This window comes from Numida meleagris, chromosome 3 (genome assembly GCF_002078875.1).
Source record: "Numida meleagris isolate 19003 breed g44 Domestic line chromosome 3, NumMel1.0, whole genome shotgun sequence".
Taxonomy (NCBI): domain Eukaryota; kingdom Metazoa; phylum Chordata; class Aves; order Galliformes; family Numididae; genus Numida; species Numida meleagris.
This window is the reverse complement of record NC_034411.1, coordinates 106,648,638-106,673,278: the sequence shown is the minus strand read 5'-3', so window position 1 is coordinate 106,673,278 and position 24,641 is coordinate 106,648,638. Positions and strand designations below refer to the sequence as shown.

The following is a 24,641-nucleotide window of genomic DNA, read 5'->3' as shown; positions in this document are numbered from 1 at the left end:
CTCGGCTCCGCCCCGTCCCGCCGGGAGGGATCGCGGTGAGCCGAGCCGGAGCCCCGCAGCCGCGTCGCGCCGCCCAGGCAGGGGGCCCCGGGTGCCCGGGAGCCCCGCAGCGGGAACCGGGGCCCCAAGCAGTGCCCGCCGCCTCCTCCTCGTCCTCTCATCGCTCATCGCTCGCGGCGGTCTCCCCCCGGGCCGCCCCGCCGCCCGCCTCCGGCCGGGGGAGTCGCTGTCGCCCGTTTGAGCGCGGCGGCCCTGAGCCCGCGGAGCCGGAGGGGAGCGGAGCGGAGCGGCTGTCAGCCGGGCGGCGGCAGGTGGGTGAGCGCACGGGGGAACGGGGAAGAGGGAAGGCGGGAGGTGGGGGTGTGTCGGGCCCCGGGGGCAGCCCCCGGCCTGCGGGGAGGCGCAGCTGTCACGGCGGGGGCGGGCGCGGGGCGGCCCGGGGCTGCCATGGCGGCGGGCGGAGCGCGGTGCCCCCTCCGTGCGCTCACCGCGACCCCTCCTCGGGGGGAGGAATCCGCAGGCCGAGCGCTGCGGGGCCTAAGCACCCCCCTCCCTTCTCCCCCTTCTTTCTTCTTCTTCTTCTTCTTCTTTTTTTTTTTTTTAATAATATTTAAATGTTGAAAGTGGATGAAGTAAAGTGGGGAAAAGCAGCGCTTCCCCCCCACCCCCCCCCTCCTCTCCCCATCCGCCCCTTCTGCGCAGCCCCTCGGAGGCCTGGGGAAGATGGCTGAAGGCGGAGTGTGGGCCTGCGGCCCCCGGGGCTGGTGGCACGGTGACACGGCGCTGGTGGCACGGTGACACGGCGCTGGTGACATCGTGACGGGGCGGTGGTGACACGGTGACAGCTCTTTGTTTGCACGCTGCATCCCCCCCCCCCGGTGATCCTCTTCCAGTTGCAAGTTGGGCTCTGACAATTGGAGGGTTTGGAAGAGGTGGCCGTGGGGTTTCCGATGGCTTTTAGGGTTCTGTGGGTCAGAAATGGCTTTGTCTGTGGGGGGAGACGTGGTGTGCCCCGAGTTTTGGGTCCTCCACACTCCTCGCTGTGCTCCGTCTCTCTCCCACTTGTGCAGCGAGTGACCCCACAGCACTGGTGCTGTGTGTGTGCGAGAGGCGCTGGGGGGGGGGGGGAGGAGGGTGACTGCCCGCTGGCATGTGACATTTAGCGGTAGAAAATCTGTTGCGGAAAAGCTGCTTCCTTCCTTCCGACGTCGGCTGTTAGATGCACTGAAATCCCTCTGTTTCCGAGGTGCGCTTTGACCTTTCAGCGCCGAGAAGTGGGTCACGGCGGTGCGATGCTCCTGCGGTTGTGCACCCAGCAGAAGCGCGGTTTGGAGGCAGGAAGGTGGTGACTCCCATTGGGTTCAGCTTTATTCCATTGGAAGTTCGATCAGCCGGGGGTAGGGATTGGATTTTCGCTTCCCAAATATGGCACAGCCAAAAAAAAAAAGAGTGACACAGCAAAGCAGATTGTCACTGGAAATTTGGGCTGGTGTGGGTGGTGCCTGCACGTTCTTCAGCCCCGCTCGGGGCTCAGCTCTTTGTGTTACTGGTTGAGGCTAAAAAATGGACCTGGTTAGAGTGGGCTAGCAGGATATACGTGTGCATGCAGGAAATTTGCAGGTGTGTGTGCATGTATGTTATATATGAATGAAAGAGTAATACACCTGGCATGTTCCAGTTGCAGGGCGATAGAACCATAGCATGGCTCTGGTTGGAAGGGACCTCACAGCCCTCCAGCCCCAACCCCCACCATGGGCTGGGTGCCCCCACCAGCTCAGGCTGCTCAGGGCCCACCCGTGGCCTTGGGCAGCTCCAGGGATGGGGCACCCACTCTTCTCTGGGCTGATAAACTTATGTGAAGATGAAAGATGCTCTGTTGATTTCCCTAGAGATACGCCGTCCCATCTCAGGTCATGGGCTGTGCTCTTCTGCCTCGGTAGCTATATACACTCTCTGAAGGTCAGCTTGCTTTTGTATGAGTGAAAGTAAAAAATGTGTCTTAGTATGGAACTGTGGAGTGACGCATGGGTAGCTGTATACCCAGGCATCTTGCTCAGAGAAACGTTGTGAAGCCACAAAAGGGAGAGTTAAAGCCACACGTGTGCTGGGCAGCCCAGGAAGTGGCGAAGCCCTTCAGCTCTGTTTTATGAAACCGATTAAAGTTCAAGTTGCCACTTCAGGGGACAAACTGCTCTCGATGGTAGATAATAAACAGTAGTAACTCTGGCAGCACCCTACCTGGCTCACAGCCGATGGGCATGATGAAATGTGAAATCTCAACTTATTTGCTCAAGATGGGTATCTGCTGTTTGGAAGATGTTGCCAAACAATATGGCAGCGCAAATGCCCGCTTCCAAAACAAACAGGCTTCCCAGGAGGGGAGCAGGGGGCTGGGGAGGCAGAAGGCCTTTGCTTCTTACTCACTTTAATTCTGGTGCTCATGTTTTCCCCGAGCCTTGCCCTCTGATAATGCTAAGACACATGCTCACAATTGCGTGACTAATTCGTAAAATTAGTCATACACTTCCACTCGGGGTTTATTGGAGTCGTATCGCTGTCATTCTCACGTTGTAAAAGTCCACGCTGGGGAACATGTGCCCTCTGTTGACTTTTCTGTGGTCTCTCGGCACGACTCTTGGGTGGGCTGCTTACAAATATTTGATGCCTTCGGGACGATTAGGCTTAATTGTAGAGGCATATTTCCAACGAACCGATCTGCTGGGGATCAGCACCTCGCTGCTTGCTGATCGGAGGGGGGTGATTTGCATGAGCCTTTGCAGGGATTGTCAGAAATGAAGGTGTGAGAGCTGCTGCTATAAATATCCTGTCCCTTGCATAAATAGTTTGCCAGCTGAAAAACAGTATATTTTGTTTAAGGAAACTATTTATATTACAAGTTATTCTTGTTTTGCCTGGTTGACTGTGTTTCTTTGAAGCGTGGCTCTTATCTCTTTGATCAAAGAGGAGGAATTAAAACAAAATAGATTTTCAAGTTGGATTCTTCCTTTAAAGACAGGATTTTCAGCAGGAATGGCATGGAGTAGCAGGTAAATATTCTAACCAGGTATTCCTGAAAGGCTGAGGTAGTGTGTGACATACCCAGCAGCATGTGGCCACCGCTTCTACGTACAAACTTTAATTGCTGGCAGATGCAAACAAGCAACTTTTAGTGCTTGTTATATGTTGTTTGTGTTGCTGCAGCACCTGGCAGTCCTGGGCCTGGTTTGCAATGGGGTAGGATTAATGCAAAAATAGAGCGAAAGGGAGTTCTGCTTCTAAAAACTTCCAGTTGAAACCAGAGGCAAGAGGTGGAGGAGCTGAGTTGCGATGGGGCAGCAGCAGGGCAGTCAGAAGTCCCAGCAGATGGGCTGGGGAGTGTGCACTGGGGATCAGGCGGGATCTGTTGGGACTAGGAGGGGATCCCTTTGGGCCAGAGAGGGCTAGGGGGTGTTCACTGGGGCTGAAATGGGCTGGGCGAGGGATCCCTTGGGGCCGAAGTGGGCTGGGGAGGAGCCACATGAATGGCTCTGCTGAAGCTTGGAGGTACAGCAGCATGCTCCAGGGCTTGCGGTGAGCGTGAGAGCAGCCAGGGAGCCTTCACCTCTTCCCCTGGTGCAGCAGGGTCTGGAATAGTTTGTTTGCCTGTAGCTGCAATAGTAAAAATGAAGGCTGGCTTGTAAACGCTTCCAAGCTTTAAGCACAGAGCCTCGCGTGTGAATCAGACCTTTTCAGAACAGGTTTGTACCGCTGCAGCAGCATCTCCACGTAAGGGTGACCATTTAAAAAGCTGTAGCTTTGGTGTGGGACAAAACTCAAAGCCCTCAAGGGCTTCTGAGCCCTGGTCTGAGCACAGGGGATGTGTCAGTACCACGCCGTTTACCTGCGCTCCTGTCATTTGCAAAGGGGAATCTGCTGAACTGGTTTGGAGATTCTTGGAGCCTGAACTAATTTACCTGGCTGGGAATGTAGGTTAGAAACTAGGCTTCGCTTGGCTTTGGGCGAGAGCCAACGTGCTCTGCAGGGAAAATGCAGGCTGAATCGCTTCTGTGCTGATAATCCTGCAATATTTGTCCTCCTCTTTCCCCTGCAAGGCAGGTGGGGTTCTCGTGTGCTCACCCAATTGACTGGGAAGCAACACCAGCACATCTCAGCACAGGGAGCAGTGGGACGTTCCCTTCAGGTGCCCTTGGGTGAGCGTGGGGAGGTGCTTTGGGGAAGGGACGTGGCAGTGAGCATCCTCACGTCGGGTCAGATCGCCGCCCCAACACGGTCACGCTGCCTCAACGACACAGGATTTGTGCACCAGCATCTGGAAATCTGCACAGATATTCTTAAATCTGTTTAAACCTGGTTTATTAGGCTCTGAAAGCTGTCCTGGCCGTCAGGTTTAAACCAGTGTGTCCGTGCACTGATTTGCCTTGATTTAGTGAAGCAAGCTGGAGTTGCAGGAAGGTGATCCAGGAAATGAAAGCAGTTTGCTGGCTTGCCTTAGTGAGCTCTCTGCTATCCATATTTTGCTCTAAAGATCCATAAATTGTCCGCTTACAGCTGACGAGTGGAAGGGTTCTTGGACGTGTTTGCACTTTTCTAGAGAGGGGAAAAAAAATAAAAAATCCTTAAGCACCAGGTCCTGTTTTAAACAAGTGTCAGGAGTGTCCCGGTCAGGGCTGATCCTGCAGCTGGCTTGGGAACACCAATCACTGATTGCAATGTCTGTCAAAGAATGCAATGTCTGTGCTCAGCTATTTATGTGTATTTTGTGTTTATTTTGAATTATATGGCGTGGAATATTCAATGGAGTGAGATGAGAGTTGGGTTTCTTTGGGTTCTTCCCCCCCCCCCCCCCCCCCCCCCTTTTAACTTGATGTCTGCAATTCCAAGGATCTCCTTATGGATTTGCAGAATGGAAAGGCTTCAAGAAATAAAGCAGTGTGGCAGGTAGAGAGAGAAGCGGGCTCGTTCCTTGTATTCCTGTGATGCAGGTATGGGCGAGGGGCTGTTGAAAAGCCAAACAAATCAACAGCTTCCTTATGCACGTGAAGTTCAGCTCTTGGTTGTGAACAGAGGGATACGTGTGCAGTCACAGCCCTGCCTTGATTTGGAACGGTCTCAGGATGGGCAATGCCACACACCTGATATTCGTGCTGTCTCTTGCACGGCATCTTTGTGAAATAAGGGCCCGGGGAGGGGAGGGAGCTGCCAACCCTCAGCAGAGCAGTGCTCCGCCTCGAGGTCTCACTGTGCCGTGTGCTGTTTCAATACAAAAAGAAGCGGGCGCTGTCATTTTTTCAGCAAAACTGCGCACTGGAGGCTGAAGAATGAAACCTGGCGATCTGTCCCTATCTTGTTTTTCCCTTTCCTGTTAACATAGCCAGGTTGAAATTAAAAAAAAAAAAAAAAAAAAAAGAGCAAAGCCCTGAACTTTTCAGACCTTTAAATCAATTAAATTCATGCGTAGAGCGCACGAGGAATCTCGCTTCTCTTTCTTCTCCGCTCTCGTAAGCGCCGTGCTCGCTGCCTGCCTGCCCTCTCCCCCACCCCCAGAGCCCGCGCTCCGCTCTCCATCTCAGACTTTACATCCAGTTTCATCAACAGACTTCAAAGGTCTCGAAGAAGTTGAGAGATGAGCGTATTACTGGAAGTGCTGCGCAGCGTTTACCTTTGAAGTTCTTTTAAAAGGGGAAAAAATAAAAAGGGTCTGACTTAACTTGAAAAGGATTTTTGACGCGTGCTCACGAGCGGTTATTTTAAATCATGCTGGAAAAATGGTGCCCGAAAATAAACAACTCGGCAGAGTGGGCTGGGCTGGGAGTCCTTGGGGCTGCTGGTCTCTGGGGGGTGAGCAGAGATTTGTGAGCAGAGCTGTTGGCTTTGCAGGACGAGTTCCCCGGGCTGCCTCCGAGTTCTGGTTGCGCTCGGCAGAGGGCTGAAGCCTGGATGTGCGTCTTGTGAGTAGGATTTTAGGGTGCTCTGGAAACATTTGGAGTAGAAGGAGTTATGGTAGAACCCAGGAGGTTGTGCTGCATCCTTGTATGGCTTGTAAGTTCAAACTGGATGGTGAAGAGCTGCGTGCCAAGCTGGGGCGTTTCAGAGCTCAGCTGGCTGCAAAGTTGAGCACCAAGTCCCAGTGTGTATTAGAGCATAATCAGCGTGAAGCCTCATTTTCTGTGGTATGAAGAGTTAGACTTTCCTGGAATGGATTTGGTGTGTGAAATCCCTCCACATGCCATTTGAAGAACGCTGGCGGTGTGGAAGGAGTGAAGGATCAGGTGAAGCACCGCGCTCTGTGACTCACTGGTTAGGAACAAGGACTGGAACTGGCTGGGCAGCAAGCAGCTCCTCTCCTTTGAATTAAGGTTATGAGAATCCAGCATTTTTGAGCACGCTTTGTCTTTATACCGTTTGCACACTTTCTTTCCCAACCAGTGCCTTTCCCATCCTTGTGTCCATGAGTTCTTTTTCCACAGAGGTCATTTGTAAGTGTTCTTTGTAAAATACTCACAGGTGAATCTTCCTTGGGTGTGTGCGATTGCATTCTCAGATCTGTATTTTAGTGTGATGGGAATGTGTTCTGCGTGGGCATCCCGTGAGCACAGTGGGATCCCAGCTCCCTGACAGCCAGATGAGTACTTACGTCCTTAACCTTTAAAGCAGTTTACCCAAACTTGACAGGGTTGGCATCGAGTTCTGTTTTTTGAAGACACGGTGACGATAATCCCTTTGAAGGCCCAAAATAAATAAAAGAAAAGGCTTTAATGAACTCAGAAGTGTCATTGAAGACGGCGCTTGGCTTGATTTTACACTGTTGTTGTTGTTGGAAGCAGGAACAACGTTGTATATACAAAGCTTGCTGTATGGAAAAAAGGTGATTTGATGAGTTTATTTTTCGAAGTCAGTAAAAATGAAGGAAGAAACTCCCTAAATTGAATTAATTAGATCTGTCCGTATGTGACACGATATGATGATTTCATACGGTTCTCTGGTAGTTCTGTGGATGAAGTACGTTTAAACAAGGCATACAGCAAAAAAAAACAACCCACAAAACAAAGAACCTGATTTGTTCTTGTGGACTAGACCCCAAACCTGGCAAGTGTCATTAAATCAAAAAGCCACCCAGTCTGTAATGCTGCACACTCTGAAGTTAGGAAAAACAGATGTAACTGTAATTACAATTTTGTAGCCACGCGATATTTTTCCATAGATGCTCTTTGCTGCATGGGTTGGACTGGCAAAGTGGAACGGATTAAGGTTGCACAGATGAGCGTAAATCTCTTACTCTATAATTTTTAGTGCTTGGTTTTGCAACCTACTTAATTTGCTTCTAATGTTTTGAGATGATAAGCCGCATTACGCTGTTAATTTCTGATACGAGCGTCGCATCGTGTGTGCATTGGCTACATTTGTAATGCCCCTGCAAGACAAAAATACGTTATCCCCTTTTTTACTCCCGTCTCCCAGGTGAATAAAACAGAACAGCAGAGACTGAATGATTAGCCCAAGGAGCAGGGTGTTTGTGAGAGGAAAATGACACTTGACAGGTTGTTCTCAAGTACTCAGAAGGCTCGGCTACTCTGCTTGTAGATGTGAATTTATGAAATTGGGTGCAACTTTCCCGGAGCGTGCCAGCAGCCCTCAGGCCTGGCTCCAGCGCTCCTGCTGACAGGCCTGGCAGCCCTTGCTCCTTACAGCAGGGATTCCCAAACTGTGGCACAGGCATGCTGGTGGTGCGTGGCCTCTTCTCTGGGGTCGCAGCGATAGGATGAGAGGTGATGGCCTTAAGTTGCAGCAGGGGAGGTTTGGGTTGGATGCTAGGAAAAGCTTCTCAGAAAGAGCGGTGCTGCAGTGGCACAGGCTGCCCGGGGACGTGGTGGGGTCATCATCCCTGGAGGTGTTCCAGAACCGTGGGGATGTGGCACTGAGGGATGTGGTCAGTGGCAATATTGGTGATAGGCGGATGGCTGGACTTGGTGATCTAAGAAGTCCAACTGTAATCATGCTGTGACTCTATGAAAATGGAGCATTAAGTGATGTGAAGGTGTTAAATCCTGAAGGAAAGTAGGAGCATGAAGATACTGTACGACCCTTGGTGTAGGTGGGCTCCCATTACAGAGCTGCAACATCGGTGTTGGTGGAGATGGGATGTGTGTTCCTGAGGTGGGGTTGGGACAGCACCAGGGTTTTTGTTCTGAGGTGTGGAATCTCAAAATCCTAGGGTGCTTTGATTTGGAAGGGACCTTAAAGTCCACCCAATCCTGTGCCCAAAGCCCCATCCAGCCTGGCCTTGGGCACTGCCACGGATGGGGCACCCACACTTCTCCGGGCAGCACTGCCAGTGCCTCACTGCCCTCATTGTGAAGAATTTCTTCCTATTGTCTAACCTAAACCCACCCTCTTTTAGTTCAAAGCCATCACCCTATCACCACACCCCCTGGCAAAGCGTCCCGGTCAGCCCCGTTAGGCTGCAGTGAGCTCTCCCCACAACCTTCCCCAGGCTGAACACCACAGCTCTCAGCCTATCCCCATAGGAGAGGGCTCCAACCTCTGAGCATCCTGCTCCGGCAGATCCACATCGTTCTTGTGTTGGGGCCCCAGAGCTGATCACCCCCTCACGAAGGAAGCAGGTGGTGAGGAAGATGGCTGAATCTGGCAGGGGAGGCCGAGTGTGTGTGTGTGTGTGTGTGTGTGTGTGCACCACTGAAAGAAAGCAGAAGCAAACTGCTGCTGTTGGACTCCAAAACCCATCCTCTTTCATTTCCAAACTTCGAGCAGCCCCGCTGGTCCCTGTGCTTGTTGACTCACTGGTAGGTGTGCGTGGTGCTACGTGCGAGCAGAGCCGGATTCCTGCCTTCAGACTCTTGCCACAGAATGTGTGATTACAGAGATACCACGGGCTTCTTGAAAACAGCATTAAATAACTCCCGAAGGCTTTTTAAGGAGGTATTTTAAAAACAAGAAGCGCGCTTTGACTCTTGGATTTCCTTTGGATGCTGGAAAATACCTACGCCGGGTAATTTCTACGGTCCGTGTGCAACTGGCAGGCTGGAAATAAACTTTGTGGGGTTTGGAAAAACAGTTTAAACAAATCTACTTAAACAAGATTGGAGTTTCATTGCAGAGGTTTAGAGAGCGAGGGGTAAACACGCAGAACAGTCATCAAAAATTAAAACCATCACCAAAAAAAAAAAAAAAGAAAACAACCAGAAAAATGAAGAATACTCGCCTGGAAATATTTTCCTCCCATAGTGCCCATTGGTTTGCTGCCCAGGGAAACTGATACTGGAAGAGCTGGAGGGTGCTGCAGGTGGGTGTCTGCCAGCACAGCTGGCACCATTGCACCGCTGCATCTGCCCCTCGAGTTGTCTTGCTGCAAATTTTGGTGCCTTTGAGGACTTCTGCTTGCTGAAACCAAGCCCAGGGGCTGCCAGGGCTTTTGTAGAGTGTAAACCGTGGGGTAGGAGGGGATCACCGTGTTGCAGCTTGGCGCAGGCTTGTCCAGCTTGGAATTTGGAGCTCTGGTGTTTGACCGCTATATCTGCGTTCAGCTTTTGGGTTAAGTCTTCTAATCCAATGCGGATAGATGACCCTAATTTGTTTGCGAAGAGGTTCCTCCTGATGGGCCTCCCAGGGTGTGAGGCATGGGAAGGAACTGCCACTCGAAGGCAGAGGAGCTGAGTTTGCTCCAAGCCGTTCAAACGCCGTGGGTTTGGAGATAAGCGCGTATTTTACATCCTGATCAGCGAGTTATAATGAGATTTAGAGCGCTAAATGAGTTCTGTGCTAACCCACAGAATGATGCATGTGGCTCAGCGCAGAGCTATTTTTCTCGTCAGCCCTCGCTTGGTGAAATAAAGCAGGGAATTGTGATACGCTGCAGCCTGGATTTAATCAGCAAGTCGTTTCCACCTTCAGGAGATGGTTTGTGTAGACATAAGGCGTTTCTCAATCTTCGCAAAAATTTCTGTGTAAGGAAAGTAGTCGCAGCCATTCCCAGCAGTGAGAAAGGGCTATCTGGAGCTTCAGCCACGTGAGCAGGCTGTAGGATTAAGTGTTCTCCGTTGTGACGGGTAGAAGTCATGTCTCCCAAGCGCTGGAAGTTTCTGAAAGGCCGTTCTGTATCTCCATCAGTAGGAGATAAGAGCCCGCGGGAGGAAGGGTCGTGCTGCTCAGCAGAGGCACGCAGGACAGCCAGGGCTGCTGCTTTCACATTGCCCCGTGGGAAGGGGGTGGTCTGTGCAGGAGCACTGCTCGGAGCCCTGTTGTTCAGTGCTGCAGTGGAAGCCTCTGCCGTTTGGATTCTAACCCAGGCGTGCCCGCAGTCGAGGCTTTGAGTTCTTCATCGTATTTTAGCCGAGGATCCTGGGGTGGCTGAAGTGGTCTCCGGCTCTCGGGCTGTGTTCTGCTGGTCCCTGACCTTCTTACAAGCAGGTCTTGAGAGCATCGTGTGGTAGAGGTGGGATGAAACAGAACTGCAGCCGGGGGAGGCACTGCGATGCTTTGCAAGGGGGGTTAGATCTCTTAGGTAGAAAGGCTGGAAATTAGTATTGAAAAGGCTGCTTGTCAGCCTCAGCTCTTCCTATCCCACCCGTTTCACAGCAGGTTGTCAGCGTTGGAGATGGTCTTTCTCCTCCTCTGCAATGCATTGTGTTTCCAGAAATGGCTTCCCCCCCCCCCCCAGTATTGAAACCCAGCTTTGTTTATTCCAGGCTCATTTCCTACTTGCTGTGTAAGGCTACCACGTCTTCGGTTCAAGGTCCTTGAAAACATTATGAATAGTCTTATCTCTGCGAGCTGCTTGAATACATCACAAGTTTTGTACACCTGGCCGTTTTGAACCTCATCCTCATTAAAAAAAGAAATCAAAGCCCTTATCTTTTTCCTCTGAAATGACCCATTAGAACTCTCAGGTGGGAGAAAATTAGCATGCAGGGACTCGGAGCCGCTCAGAGACGTGGCAGTCCAGTGCACAATGGTGGATTTGCTGAAGAAACACAGCTAGCTGGTTGGAAATCATGAGATATTGCTGTCTGCAGAACAATTCATCCTGGTTTGTTTTCTTTTCTTTTTTTTCTCCCAGCTAGGTAGAGCTCGGACCTGACTTTTAGCACCTATTTCAGCCATTTATACCATACAGTGGTAAAAGGATTATTAAAACATGATCTGCTAAGTCAGTGCAGGAGGGTTTGCACTGAACTGAACCGAGGATGTGCTGCCAGCTGTTAAAGAACATTTCTAGTCTCGTTGGTCTGAGGTGGCTCAAAACCTGAGGTTTCGGCCTATGAGGTAATTTTCTTGTTAGTTTTTTAATAGAAGAAAAATCACAGAGGACAAGTGTCTCGCTCCCCTGTATCAGGGATTAATTAGCTGAGTGCAAAGCACTTTGAGCATAAGTCACGTAACTTAAAAACAAGTCCTCTTGAAAGGGAGAAGAGCTGAAGCTGCCTCTCCTTCTGCCCTCACCACCCAAGGCTTGGATGGATGACTTCTCACAGTGAGTGCATCCTCCTGAAGGGTTTCCTTCCACTCAAGCTCTGGCATTCTCCCTGAAAATCAAACACTTCTTAGAGAAAAGGAGGAAGTCTGTATAAAGTAGTGTCTTAGCTCTCGCTTTGGAATCACACCTACTCCTGCCGAGCTTCTGAGATAGGCTTGAAAAGGCATCTTGGCTTGCATTATAGGTTAACCCAAATAAACGTTTAGTAAGTAATAGCAGTAATTAGTATTTATAATGAGGTAGTAACAGGCAACCTGAATTAGCCCAAGCTCCTATTGTGCCTGAAACGAAACAAACAAATAAGCTACTTAGGGAGGGACCGCGGTGATTCAAGTGGGTTTGTCACTTCTGGAGTCTAAATCCACTGTAACTGATACTCAGGACACTTTCTTTTAGTCATGTCAGCGTAATATTTAATAATACATGCTGTCTGCTTTTTGCTTACCTCGATCCCTGTTGGGCTGAGATACTCAAACTGTGCTCGCAGCTGCCTTTAAATTCCAATAGTCCTTGTTGCAAGGAGTGGTGCGGTTAGAAATGTCACGTAAGAACATCTGGGCTGTGGTCTTGCTTACTGCTAGCGTGCTTCGGATGAAGGGTTTCCAGATTGAAATTATATCAGCAGTTTTCATAGGCATGAAGTCATAGAATCATAGAATGGCCTGGGTTGAAAAGGACCTCAAAGATCATCGAGTTTCAACCCCCCTGCTGAGTGCAGGGTCACCAACCACTAGACCAGGCTGCCCAGAGCCACGTCCAGCCTGGCCTTGAATGCCTCCAGGGACGGGGCATCCACAACCTCCCTGGGCAACCTGTTCCAGTGCGTCACCACCCTCTGAGTGAGAAGTGTTGGGAGAAATATTTGAGTAGCTCTCTTGTGTATACTTGCAGGAAAAAGAATAGGAAAAATCAACCCTCCTAAAAAGGATGTGGGTTTTTGTTTTTTGGTTTTTTTAGGAAAAATGATGGAAAGCCCCTTCTTTTTCTCGAATGAATTTTTTTTGCACTCTTTCAGTTCAGGTTGCACTCTGCTGTTTGATAGCATGGCTCAATTTTGGATAGAAGTCTTCACAGAGCCATATAGATGGTTCTTGTGCAGCCACAACAGCGTACCAGAAGCTTGGAGGATATAATATTTCAATATTCAAGGCTTTGTTATGAAAATGGCTTTGGGCAAGCTGTCTGCGTTCCACAGTGGACCCTTGGCAATGTCTGTTGTGCCACATCATTGTAAAATAAGGATTTTGTGTTGGTGTTTTTTATGGGGATTCATTCAGTTACTGCTTCGCCACTTCTTTAATGTGTGCTGCGTAAGTAGTGCAAAGTACTTTAACAGTCAGCTTGAGCATTATTAACTATTTTTCATGTAAGGCTAATTTCTTGAAGCTGGTGCTGTCTGTTAACCATCCGTCCGCTGTCCCGGATGAGTCATTTGCGTTCATGGCACACAGCTTGAAATGTTTAAGAACATACATAAAAACCATTGCCTAAATAACATTGCTGCCTTGCAGACATCCCCTCCTGGGTACCCGAAACACAGCGGTGCAGTGGTGCTGCAGCAGGACACCCAGCAGAGCCAAGGCAGGATGGAGCTTGAGCGCTGTTGCCCTGAATTTGGAATTCTGCGAGTCGCCTCTGTTGTTTCTTCTGTCCAAGCCAACTGCGGAGGCAGAAGTTTCACCCATCACATCTGAAAGTACTTGTTTTCTCTAAAAGCCAGATTCCGAAAGGGAAGATGTTGGGATGGAAGCACTCCATCCGTTTAAATCTGGTTGCTTCCTAAGGATGGGAAGTCGGGCTGTCTCCGCAAGCGAGATGATGACTTAGCCATGTCGTGCACCGCTGATCTGGGAGTAGCTCTTATCTCCAGGCACTAAGTGCCGCGCTTCTCTTATCACAGAAGGACTCTCATGTTCCAAAGGAAGAGGGTTTTTCCTGATTTGGCTGGACTTGCTGGAGATCCTAGAGGATGTTTATGGCAGTGCTGGAAATAGATCCAAGCTTTTACCCTCTAAGTAGGGCAATCCGAAGTCATGGCAGAGTAGCAAAATTCCCTCGCTTTTTTGTGACTTCTCCTCCAGAAAGCAGATGCTTACATATACTGAAAAATCTCTCCTGCTTAGTGAGGTGTGTGTATCTAGTAATGATACTCTGAGAAGAGCAATACTGTAATCTTGACTTCCACTCTCTGCTTTTATTGTTGAGGCAGCACCTAAAGAAACGCCTTTTTTAATGAAAGAAACCAGTGTTTATTTTCCTCAGCACGCTGGCATGATCCCTGGTGTTGATGGGGAGTTCTAGTTTCTAACGAAGCTATTAAGCTGCTGCCAGTAATTAGCATCTTTTTAAAATCTGGTTTTGCGTTTGAATATCACTTTATGAAGAAGTGTAGGGGAAGAGGGGCTGCTTGCCTGAAGCGGATAGAACGTGGCTTGCCATTGGGTTGTGTAACCTGGCTCTTGGTGCAGCTCAGCTTAAATTCACTGGTCGCAAAGCTGACCCCGAGGTGCAGCGAGCAGAGCCAGGTGTCACATTGGTAGGGTTTATTTTGCTTTAATGGGTGACTGCTGCTTAACAAGCAGAGCCCCGTGCCCAGGGCTTGTCCTACAGTAAAACAGACCTTAACAGTCCTGTCTCAGGGCCTTACTTTGGCACTGTGCATTGAGGAAATAAGCAGTGTGGGATGGGATGCTCCCTCTTGCCAACTTGGGAAATCTGGGTTTGGATTTTGGCATCGCACAGCAGTTCCCAAAGGGATGACTGCTGCGTGCCGTGCAGTTGGATGGGCTGCTCCATTGCTCCCCGTGGTTTGTCAGTGCTGGTGTAAATGCCTTCATAAAACCCTCGTGTAATCCTCTTAGTCAAGCTAAAAATATGCAGGGCTTTATTTTTGTGTTTATGAAGATTTTATCCTGGGCAAGGTTGTGTTTGCTTCCAGTAGATGCGCGTGGTATCCATCTGTTTGGTTTTTTTATTGTTTTGGCAGCATTTGTTTAGGGTATTATGCCCTATCAAGATCTCTGGAATTGACTGTAATTCCTGCTTGAAACGGTTTAAATGACATTTCTGCTCCAAATGTAATGGCTGTGCATACATTACATGAAGGCTGCTAAAATTTATTTCATATTTGGTATCATGCTGAGGTCGTGGCCCCGACGCTTTGGGCTGGGGGGTGGCTCTGAACTCAGTGTGCCACCAGCAGGTTGGGGAATCCCAATCTGAAAGCACAGAGCAATGGGAAAGCTTCCCAATGGAATACAGAAGATGCCAACACCCATTCCTATCTGTTCCCATGCTGATGGAGCCATAGCTTGAGTTTTTAGGGTCTGGCGCAATAGAAGTTGCAGTTGTTGTGTCTAATGCATATGGTTTTCATGTTTCTTGTTCAGCTTGACCTGAGCCCTTCGCTTGGTGTGATGTGGCAGTGCTGCTGCTTGTAGCCTCTGCGTGAGATGAAGAACCTGCTTTAAAAATCAGGGTACCAAAAACTGGACAGCACCGTGTCAGAAAGCTTGGAATCTACTTTTTTTTTTTTCAAACTCGTTAACATAGATTGTGTTTTCAGATCGTATGAGTCACTTTGAGTTTCCGTCCGTTTCCCAGCTCATGCATTTCCAGAATATTTGTTTTTATTAATTTCTCTCAATACAGAATGAAAATTCTGACTCCTTGTATCTCAAGGACACTTCAAAGTTAAAAAGATACAGCTGTGATAGCCTTCCCATCAGAAAAACCTTACGGCTGAGAGTCCCTGAAGCCTAAATATGTAGGAGGTAGGTTTATGGGTGCAGCTTCAGAATTGGGAGCTTCATCACATCTGTGCCTTTTGGACCTTGTGTTTCTTAAGGAATCACATGCATCACGCGTTGGAAATGGGGCTGCAGTGGGTTACTGGAAGGCAGATTTCTAATATCCATCATCTTTGTTCAAGGCCAGGTTGGTTGGGGCCCTGGGCAACCTGATGCAGTGCCTGATACAGTGGTTGGCAGCCCTGCCTGCGACAAGGGGTTGGAATAAGACCATCTTTGAGGTCCCATCCAACCCCAGCCATCCTGTGATTCTCATCTGTCAGGGGGAGGTGGGGGGCTGACACCTGCAGTAAGTATCGGAGGGGGTTCATTACCAGCATTGGCTGAAGTGTTGGGGTTTGAGTGTGGTCACACAGAACGGGTTTGTTTGCAGCTGGTCAAAGTCTGTGTTCTGATTTTGTCAGAGAATGAGGAGGTAACGAGTGGCTTGCTGGGAAAGGAAAAGGTCAGAAAACTGAAGATTGTCTCAAATATAACATTCCACACCCGTTCTCCATATAGGTGAATATAGGCTCTAGCAGCTGATTTAGGTGTTTCAACTTACTCTCATGTGTTGGAATCTTGCACGTAAGTGCAATAGATTTCTCAGCCTGCTGGATGCCGGCTTGGACCCGGGGAGCAGGGCCTCTCACCCTGGCTTTGGGGTGGCTGTACTGGGCCGGGAGGCTTCCCTGCTTCCATTTTGTGCCAGCAAGCTCATGTGAGCAGCTGAGGATGGCAGATGACATCTAAACAGAGTGTTTGCTGTAGCGGTTTGCATGCAGTCCTTCCAAAAGGAGATCAAGGTAGCTCGTTCAAAGGCCACGTGCGTAGCTCTGCTGCCGTGGCTGCATCTCTCTCCCTCCTCTGGTGAGATGTGTTTGCACGGCGCACGGCAGCACATCAACGCGCTTTCACCTTGCAGCTGGCCACGCCGAGCCAGCAGCACCTGCACGCAGCTGTCCTGACTCAACAGCTTTCTGCTTTTCCTGCAGGATCGGCCTTTTTCCCTGAAGGAAAGGTGGGGGAGCGATGCAGAAGCTGGGGGAGCTCTGCGGGCATTTGCTAGGTGCTCTGTGCTCGCTCAGTGTTCTCATTTTCTCGCTTGCTCTTAAGAAAATGAATTCACTTATTGAGGTGGCAGACTAAATGACAGCTTTTCTGGGGATGAAGGAATGGGTTGACTTTTTAATTACACTTTGATAAAAAAAAAAAAAAAAAGAGTTTCAAGTGCTCTCTCAGCTTAATTTTGAGCACTTAAATGTTTGTTGAGGAGTGGTTTATTTAAAAAAAAAATATATAGTAGGGATATATTTACAAAGGGATGCAGTGAGGACTCTGAATTTAGGCAGTTTTTCCTCTTCTGAAAGTAAGATGAACTTGTTAGCTCCAGCTGATGTTTGTGTGGTTTAACTTCAGCCCGGGGTGGTTGGTTCTTCACTGTTCTCTGTTCCTTTTCCTTTTGGACTCTCTTTGCTTCTAATGTTCTTAACGCTATAACCAGGTCTCCTGGGCAGCCAGCATTTAATATAAGATGACCAACTCCTTACTCAGATGTGAGGCACTGGCACAGGTTGCCCAGAGAGGCGCTGGTGCCCCATCCCTGCAGACAGCCAAGGTCAGGCTGGACTGGGCTGTGAGCACTGATGGAGCTGTGGGTGTCCCTGCTCATTGCAGGGAGTGGGACCAGATGGCCTTTAATTGTTCCTTCCAACTCAAACAGTTCTATGATTCCATGCTACCGACCCTCTGTTTTTGCATGGACTGTCCTGTTGCTAACGACGTCGTGGGAGTTGGATAAAAAATGGTCTCAGAGACTCATTGAGCAGATTATTTTGGCTTCCCTTGCACTGCTGCTCCTCAGTGTCCTCGTCACAACTGGAGAGGTCCTCGCTTAAACTTCAGTTCCAGTGTGGCTTAAGCTGTTAAAATGTTATTGGGCATAATGGTTCCCAGCCGTGAGCAGATCTGTTTGCTGTGCCAGCAGTGCCTGTTGCTCATGTCTTGCTGTAAGACTTGTAGTGAGAGCCAATCAGTGGTTTTATTGTAGAGGAGACCAGAATTCGGGCAGCATGACCACACAGCTTCAGCCCCAGCATGCAGGTTTTGCAACTGCTGTGTCAGGAATGCTTCTTATCTATACTCTGTCTCCAGCCACATGCAAATTCTATTTCTTTAAACTGATTTAGATAATGAGAAAAAAAAGACCATTGCAGTACAGCCACGGGCTTGGCGTTCCAGCTAGGCATCGAGCAAGAGCTAGATTTGGTCCCCAGCACATTCTCAGCACGGGAGCACGATGTACTGATAAGCTCAGAAACTTCTGCAGGCAAAGCTGAACTGTTTAAGAAGACTTCTGCCAAACTCACAAGTGTTTTCTTTTTAGAAGGATAGCTGTCACTTTAGGTTGATAAATACTTCAGTTAAACTCAGTCTGTATTGCACATAAGTAAGAAAGCATTCTGCAACGGGATCCGGCAGTCCCGGAATGCTTTGCTAAGCACCTCGGCTGCAGCAGGAATTGCTGAGTGCATGGGCTTGGTGGCTCGTGTTGTTTGCAAATGCTGTCCAGGGAACTGTGCTCTGCTCTTCCAGCTGCTCACATTGCAGCATCATGGTAAGGAAATCTGGGGGGGTCCTGCATCGCCTTACCGTGCTGTGCCGCTGTGGATTTGGGTGCAGGTTATTTCTTTTGGTCTAGACCCATTCATTTGCTAAATAAGTTTTCACAGGCATATATGTATAGTAGAATCATAAAGTGGTTTGTGTTGGAAGGGACTTTTAAGACCATCTAGTTCCAACCCCCTGCAGGAGCACCTCCCTCTAGACCAGGTTGCTCAAACCAGCGTGTGCGTGTGTGTATATATATATATATATTACTACGTAGCTAAATGCTGGTAGGCCTCTGTAATTAGGACCATTAACACGAGAAGTAAACAGCTGCACAAACATTTTAACATTGGTCCTTGTTTATTCTGCAATTTTGGCTGCGTTCTTTTGATGTTAATAATGCTGAAAAAAAACTATAGAGCCCTTTTCTATGCAGTGGGGACCCAGAGCTCCCTTCACATGCCCGTGGACATGTGCTGTCTCAGCAAAGCATCTCACCCCTAAAATCTACTGCTGAAGGACCACATTGCTCAGAGTGCCCCCAGAGCCATTGTAGGACATGGAGGAGTAGAGCAGAGGATGCTGCCTTGGTTATTTTTGCCTGTCTTGTGGGGAAGAAGCAAAAGATGAGGAGAAGAGGTGCGCATCGTTATATCTGGAAATCCTAATTGCTGATCATGGGTGGTGCTAAGCAGAGGGAGCGAGCAGAGCCTGGTCTCTCATGGTAGGCACTGGGTTAACAGTGGTAATGATTGGAAATGTCTTTGGCAGCCTGCTGCAGCCTCGCTTTTGGTGTTGGGGAACGCAGAGAGTTCTGTTTGACTTCCCTTTCTGTAAGGCTATGTAACAAGGCTAAATTATTGTGTAGCAGGTTTCAGTGAATTAGCTCCAAGTGGAAGCTTTGCTTCGTTGCAGCAGGGCCTGAATACATCTTACCGTGCCTTCAGCAAATTGCATTCCTCTCCAGGTTCTTTTTCTTTGTAGCATCAAATGGTGCTTGTTTTCTAGAAGCTTCAACCTCTGTTTGTACCCTTCACGTTTAAGGCTTTCCTCGCTATTGAACATCTATTTTTGTGTAATTTCTGCACAGCGCTGCTTTGAGAATAGATGGCCTCCCTTGCCTTGCATTCAGAGCCTTGCTTTGTGCTATTTCATCCGCCTTGTATTCAAATGTTCCAGTGCCTCGGTTAATAGTGATGTTACAGAGCCCTCTTGGATGAAACCAGTCTGCTTTGAAACCCCATCACACAGGGAGGGCTGTGGGGAGGGAGGGGAGCGGCACAGCGCGTGCGGCTCTGACCGCGTTGTTTTTCAGCCTGTAATAGTTTCTTCTGACTTCACCCAGAGACTGCAGCGGTGATGTCAGCCAGGATCCAGTGTATGTTCTGTCTGTCAGCCCGGTGATGGATTGCGCTGAGGCTTGCCAGAGTCATAAACTGCCTGGAGATTGTAGTCAGTCGGTGGTGGAATCTCGTAGAGCGCGAGCCAAAACCTGAGGACTTCAGGAGAAGCCTCTTGAAGAGTAATCTGAGGCTGAAACCTTCCTGCTGCTGTGAGATGTTCTGTGAAGTCCCATCCCTGGACATCGGGAGGGTGAAACTACTTACTCACAGCATCATCATGGGGGCATCAGCGCCGCTTCCAGTCCGCGTGCTTTCAACGTGTTGGCTCAGCAGGTCTGCATAATGATAGGGTTTGGACCATTGTAACTGTAACAGCGTAAAGTCATTTATTTAGAAAAAGCTCTGAAATTGCAGAAAGGAAAAACAGATGCAGTGCCACCAGTGAATAGGGTTTGTTTGGTTCGTTTGCTTTTTTAATCAGTGTTAAGACACCATCAAATAAGCTTTGATTTATACGGAGCTGTGTTGGGTGTGAGGACCGCTTGGGGTCCATAACGTGCCCCATGAGCTTGGAGTTCAGATGTTTGATGCAGTTAGCAAGGCAGCAGAGCCAGGAATATTTTTACAGCCTAAGTTATGACACGCACTGGAGAAGGCGCCTGCTAATTGTCAGAGCCAATGTGTGCGAGGAGCAAGTGGAAAGGTGGAGTGTAACTGCTCACATTGCCTGTGAGGAGCTGGATGGAGGGGAGCAAAGTGGCCGAAGCTGATGGGAAGCAGAGCATCGAGGCTGTGAAGAGTGGGGTTTGAGGTACGGGGTGGTGGGAGCAGAGATGATGGTCTCAGATGGGATGAGCGATTCAGTGGATTCAGGGAGCTGCAGGAGTTTTGCCTGCCGAGGTGTATCCTGAGGAACTGCTGCAGGTAGGGATGTGCATGGGGGGGGGGAAACTGTGGGAATGCTGGAGGATGGAGAAGAGACCTATCAGCAAAAAGTGCATGGAAACGCTCCCGAACTGGGGCAGCTGCAGCTGTTAGGTGCTATGCGAGATGTTACTTCCATTTGGAGAGTGGGTTTTTAAAGAAATTAATGGCAACCTTCCATCATCAGGGTGAGATTCACTTGGGGAGCAGCCCTCCCGTCCCTTAGCCCGTGTGCTTTGGATATTTGGGATTGACGGTCCCAAACCTGAACATTTTTAGGTTGTTTCAGGTCTTTGCCAAAATTTTGGTAGGAAGCGCCGTGAATTTTTTGTTGCGAAAGAACTTGAGAAATGCATTTGTCAAAACTTGTTTTAAAGCTAAATAAATTCTGGTGTCTCAAGTGGTGTTTCTAAAATAGTAAGTCTGGCATTAAGCCACAGGAGGTGTGAACTGTACAGAAACGAATACAATGGGAAAATAAGACAGGGAATGCTACGACTGTTAAGAGCAATTAGCAGCTTTTTAGTAGAGAGGAAATTTAGAAGTAACAATTCTGGCTATTTGCCTGCAAGATTTTGTGGATTGGGAGGAAAACAAACCAGCCTGCATGGAATAGCCCTTAAACACACAAATCTTCATGTCTAAATTTATAGTGTATATCAAGTACAGGTTTCCTAACAGGCAATTTTATCAGTGGCGGAGGCTTCTTTGCCTCATTTAACAAAGCAATGGGAACAGCCCTGCTTTTGTGGTGAGATGAGCTCACAGAGATGTCCCCTCGCACATCTGCTTGTGAGTTATGTTTTCTGACAGATAAAGAGTGTGTATATATATTTGATCTGTTTCTCTGTGTTATCTATCCAGCGATCCATCTGTATAGAGCTCCATCCTTCCATCTCTGTGGAGAACTGTCTGTATAGAGATCTGTCCTATAGATCCATCTCATAGAGATGGACTCCTGTGTAGGATGGACCCCCTCATCTCTATAGAGATTCATCCCCTCATCTCTGTATAGAGATCTGTCTATAGGGATCCATCCTATAGAGATGGACCCCTGTATGGGATGACCCCCCATCTCTCTAGAGATCCATCTCTGTAGGGATCCATCCCCTCATCTGTATGGAGATCCATCCAACCGTCTCTACAGAGATCTATCTATCTGTATACGAAGCTTTAACAGAGGGGAAATGCCAAATCAAACAAACTGCTCCAAAGTGCTTCTGTCTTGCTGTCCATACCCAACCATCCTAAACCATCCCTTTGAAAGCCCTGTTGAGCCCTTTCTTCAGCTGTCAGTGTGCAAAACGCCCTTGTTCTCGTTAGAAAAAAAAAAAAAAAAACACACAAAACTATAATCTTATCTCCAGCCAATATATGTGTCCCAAAGAGGAAACTGGGATTTAATTCTGCGCAGTCAACTTCCTGCAGCGCCCAACGCCGTGTAGCTGCAGCCACGGCCTAACCCACTTCTTTTCAGCATGTTTGTGCTGAGCAGACAAAAGACGGCCCCGCTGTTTTCTTGCTTGCAGAATAGAGATGAGATGCACGGAAAAAATGAGCAGCCAGCAAGATCTTGAAAAATGAGGAATCGGAAGGCGGCACGGGGAGGAAATTCAGATGGTCTGAGTGCTTTTAATTATTCCCCCCATTGAAATCTCTCTGCAGCGTTTCCTTTGACTGATTCAGCGCTCCCAAAAAGTTGCCCTGACTTAGAGCTGGGGGCTGCAAAGCGTGCATGGGCTGGGGGTGGATTTTGGATCAGGACCAAAACTGCATCTCGCTGCTGCCATATGGGAGCACCCCACTATTGAAATTATCAAACAGCTTTACAAAGGCACAAAGATGTTGAAGCTTTCCTACTCGAATCCCAAACACTTGCAATCCAGAGGCTGCTGAGGGGGTTGGTATGCTGTAACCATAGCTAATAAAGTGATAGAGTTGTAATATTGCAGTGTTGCTGCTTCATTAGAAGAGAAGGAGGCTTAGATCCAGAGCTGTCTTGTTGCAAATCCTTTTCAGAACAGAATGGAATGAAGTTGTGTGCAGGATTCTCAGTGAAAGGGATTCATATTTCAAAAGGGAGATACCCTGTAAATAGGTAGGGAACTCATTTTGTGATATAAATACTTAACATCATTATTGGACCAAAACGAACGCTCAGAACAAGGCAAAAGGAGTTGAAAAGAGGCAGGATAGATTTGCAGAAGGTCATGGAACCTCAACAAACTTGTTTAACCTCTGTGCGAAAATAAGGAAAACAGGGTAAGAGCCTGGAAATAATTGGCTTTAATCTTCAGGAGGCTTTAGGTGGTAACCTAAGTCGTTCTTACACTGGTGTGATATGCTCGGCTGGTTTAAAAAAGCCCTTTTCGGAGGGATCTGGATGACTGATAATAAGCAGCAAGCGTGGAAACGGTGAGCGGTGCCACACTCTCAATACAATAGGAGGAATTAAGAAGAGAGACGTTTCAAGAGCCTGGAATGGGAGGTTGTAGCCAGAAGAGAGTTGTCACATAACCTCCCTTGAGTGCAGAAGGCGCTCAGCAGGAGAAGCAGCACCAAGAAATCCCTGCGGAGCTGAGCGCTGGTCCAGCAACAAAAGAAAGGGACAAGGGTAAATGTCTGTCTCTGATGATCTGCAAGTAAGTCCTTGGCATCCAGATTTTTTTCTGCCTTATGGAAGGTGTCAGGCACCCTGAGCTTTGGGAAGGGCAGCCTGTCCCTCTTGGAGAGCCCCCTAGCATGGGAAGCCACTGATGCTGCTGGGGGACTATGGGCATCTGCTCAGGGCTTAAGCAGCCCCTGGTTTCTGATCTCCTGGAAACTGTACTGCTTGAGGGCTGAGTGAGAGCTGACAAGACCCCTGACAAGGCCCTATCCCTGGAAGCATTCAGGGCCAGGTTGGATGGGGCCCTGGGCAGCCTGATCTGGTGGGGAGCAACGCTGCCCATGAAAGGGGGTTGGAGTTCAGTGATCTTTTAGGTTCCTTCCAGCCTAAGCCATTCTATGAAGATGGTCAAAAAGACCATTTCCTGAGCTTTTGCTGCCCCTGTTTGTAGGGGTCTGGCAGCTGCATGTGGTGGCAGCCGGGCAGGAAGGCTGCAGGCACGGGTGGGTCCAGTCAGTAATTAGAGCATGGAGCAGCAGGTGGATGCTTCTGTAGGCATGCAGAACCACGGTGGAGCCTGGCATGCAGCTCTTGCTGCATCCACACCTCTGTTTAAAAGCAGTGACCCACTTTACAGAGCGCATGGCATTGCCACTGCTCTTCAGGGCTCTTGGGAGCCACCTCCATGCCTTTCTCCCTGCTCCTGTGCTGAGGATCCTTTAGGTGATCCATGGATGATGACTCGACACCGGTACATGGACTTTGGCTGGGGAATTCACAAGCTCATCACACACCCATATGAAGCTTGTGGAATTTATTCTAGCTTTCTTAATGCCAGCGACAAATGTTTAGTTGTTTGGTGTTTTCAGTTGCCCTTACGGGTCTGCGGCACGCCGTCGAGCCTTTAAAGTGTGGTTTCAAAATAGCAATCCCGTGGGGAAATGCCTGTTTGGCGTGCTCAGAGCAGAGCCTTGGTTTATGGAGCACGGGAGCCTCGTGCCTTTTGTAAATACGCAGAGATGCTTACTAAGCTGCTGCCTGCTTGTCTGCATAACAAAGACGGGAGTTATGCAGTGGGTGTAGAAAAAGGGTGTGACGCGCACTTTAACCTATTGGGCTTGCTAAATCTGGGGAAAGGGGCTTGTGCTGGATTAATCCGGGCAACTCTCTGCGTGCTGGGTTCATCTCCATGTCTGCCTCGCCTAACGTTTTATTGGAGGGCTCGAGCATGTGGCATCAGAGAAAAATGGATTTGATGGATGGACCACTCTGTGGGTAAGGAATTGGTTAGGTGGTCGCACTCAGAGAGTTGCGGTTGATGGCTCAGTGTCCAAGTGGAGACAGGTGACGAGTGGCATTCCTCATGGATTGGAGCTGGGATGGGGTTATTTAACGTCTTTGTAGGCTGTGGGATTGAGCGCACCCTCAGCGAGTTTGCAGATGACACCGAGCTGAGTGGTGCAGCTGATCCACTAGAGGGAAGGGATGGCATCCAGAGGGACCTGGGCAGGCTGAGAGGTGGGCCCGTGCCAACCTCGTGGAGTTCAACAAGGCCAAGTGCAAGGTCCTGCACTTTGGTCGAGGCAGTCCCAAGCACGGATACAGTATGGGTGGAGAATGGCTTGAGAGCAGCTCTGAGGAGAAGGATTTGGGGGTGTTGGTTGATGAAAGACTCAACATGAGGTAGCAGTGGGCACTTGCAGCCCAGAAGGCCAAACCATATCCTGGGCTGCATCAAGAGAAGCGTGACCAGCAGGGCGAGGGAGGTGATTCTGCCCTTCTGCTCTGCTCTCCTGAGACCCCACCTGGAGCACTGCGTCCAGTTCTGGAGCCCCCAACACAAGAAGGACATGGAGCTGTTGGAGCGGGTCCAGAGG

At 49.1% G+C, this 24,641-nt stretch overlaps 1 protein-coding gene across 4 annotated transcripts in view; it reads left to right on the top strand.

Annotated features, from left to right (window-relative positions):
* NCOA1 (nuclear receptor coactivator 1) overlaps positions 37-24,641 on the top strand; it is a 153,313-nt gene continuing 128,708 nt past the window's right edge. For 3 of the 4 annotated variants that reach the window (XM_021389582.1, XM_021389583.1, XM_021389585.1), the window contains exon 1: positions 37-311. The gene's annotated coding sequence lies outside the window, so the exon portion shown is untranslated. The remainder of the gene's footprint in view (positions 312-24,641) is intronic. The other variant, XM_021389584.1, reaches the window with a different exon arrangement.